The sequence below is a fragment of the Alligator sinensis genome, unplaced genomic scaffold, assembly GCF_000455745.1.
Source record: "Alligator sinensis unplaced genomic scaffold, ASM45574v1 scaffold945_1, whole genome shotgun sequence".
NCBI classification, from domain to species: Eukaryota; Metazoa; Chordata; order Crocodylia; family Alligatoridae; genus Alligator; species Alligator sinensis.
The window spans coordinates 95,706-97,652 of record NW_005843474.1 but is presented as its reverse complement, the minus strand read 5'-3'; the positions used below and the strand labels follow the sequence as shown (position 1 = coordinate 97,652).

General features: G+C 55.8%; 1 pseudogene; it reads right to left on the bottom strand.

Moving 5' to 3' along the window:
* LOC102380072 overlaps window positions 1-1,947 on the bottom strand; it is a 92,269-nt pseudogene that overhangs the window by 2,305 nt on the left and 88,017 nt on the right.

Below are 1,947 nucleotides of genomic sequence, written 5' to 3'. Positions count from 1 at the left end.
TGGAGGTGCCGGTGCTGGGCCAGGCCAGAGGAGCAAGTGAAGCTCTTTCCACACTCAGAGCACTGATATGGCTTCTCCCCTGTGTGGACACGCAGGTGCTGGGCCAGTTTGGAGGAATAACTAAAGCTCTTCCCACACTCAGAGCACTGATATGGCTTCTCCCCTGTGTGGACACGCAGGTGCTGGGCCAGTTTGGAGGAATAACTAAAGCTCTTCCCACACTCAGAGCACTGATATGGTTTCTCCCCTGTGTGGACGCGCTGGTGCTGGGCCAGGGTGGAGGAGCGGTTGAAGTTCTTCCCACACTCAGAGCAGTGATGTCGCTTCTCCCCTGTGTGGATAACCTGGTGTTGGGCCAGCTTGGAAGAGGAGATGAAGCTCTTCCCACACACAGAGCAATGATGAAGCTTCTCCCGTGTGTGCATGCACCTGTGCCTGGCCAGGCTGGAGGGCTGCCTGAAGCTCTTCCCACACTTTGTGCAGCAGTGTGGCTGCTGCCTCCTCCGCACACACCGGTGCTGAGACAGGCCTTGCCAGCTGATGAAGTTCTTCCTGCACTCATTGCAGCGGTGTGTCTTCCTCCCCAAGTGCATGCGCCGGTGCTGAACCAGGGAGAAGAATTGGGTGAAGGTCTTACCACATGTGACACAGCAGCACTGACGCTTCTTCCTGTGCGCATCCTGGGTTTTGAGCAGCTCCAAGCTGCGCACAAAGCTCTTCCCCCTTTTGGTGAAGCGGTGGGGGAGCTGTCCAGAATGGACCTGGTGGTGAGCAGCCAGGGTCGAGAGGCAGGTGAAGCTCTTCCCACACGTGGCGCGTACATGGGGCTTCTCCCCAGCGTGCCTTATCTTGTGCAGAGCCAGGCGCGAGGGGCAGCTAAACCTTTTCCTGCACTGAGGGCAGGAGTGAGCTCCTGCTTCCCTCTGAGGCCCCCCACACTGTCTTCGTTTGCATGCAGTGTCTCTCTCCAATGCACCTTTGCTTTTTGCCTCTTCAGGTGTCTCAGCATGACATATTCATCCCTGCACCTTGGGCTGTTTCTGGCTTCTTTCCCTTCTATACTCCAATGCCCAGCGAGCGATGGGACCACATTCACTGCTACATTCTCCTGCTTTGGGGGCATCCCGTGACCCTTGTGCCACTGGTCTGTTGCTGGGCTCAGGGAATCCACCTCACCCATACTCCCCAGGGAAGCCCATGGTGGCTCCAGCTTTCCAGGCCCTTGCTCAGGAGCCTGCTCCTCAGTTCTGCTCAGCAACCAGGCATGTCCTGCATGGGACGAAGAAACACCAGATTAGTCCCTGCCCTGCTGCCAAGGGGCAAGCACTGCTATTCCTTCTGCTGGGATGGGCCTCAGAGCAGGACTTGGCACTTCAGTTTCCTCAAGAAAACTCGGTCTTCCAGCCAAAGTCCCTGTGCCAGTCTCACCTTCCCTATTTGGTGGAGTTTGGAGTCAGACTCTCAAGGTTTCTGGCCCAGCTCTCAGCCCCATCACCTCAGGCCCTGCTCCAACAAACACGTGAGGCATATGTGTTTAGACGGTGCCCAAAAATGTTCATGTTTTAACAGGCTGAGGATGAGACCAAGAGGATCTGCTAAAAGGAAAAATGAGGCTCTCAAAGGGCTGCGTATCCCACAGCACTGGTGGGTCCAGGGGGAGATGGTGCTGAGCCCTCTACATGACTAGGCTGACATGCTCCACATGCCCCAGTGCTTTGGTGAGACCCATCTTTCCCTTGATCTCTGGCAGTCCTGAAAGCAGCATCTGGGTACAAGGGTGAACAGCCTCAGGGTGCATGTCCAGGACTTGTCACCAGTCAGGAGTGTGTGCTGAGCACTGCCTTACACTGCTTGGTAGCAAAACCCATCATGTTTCATGCATTATCCCTCCAAGAAATGTTCTGGGAGTGGAGGATTGAGAGCAGTGATCTGCTTCCTACCTGTTTC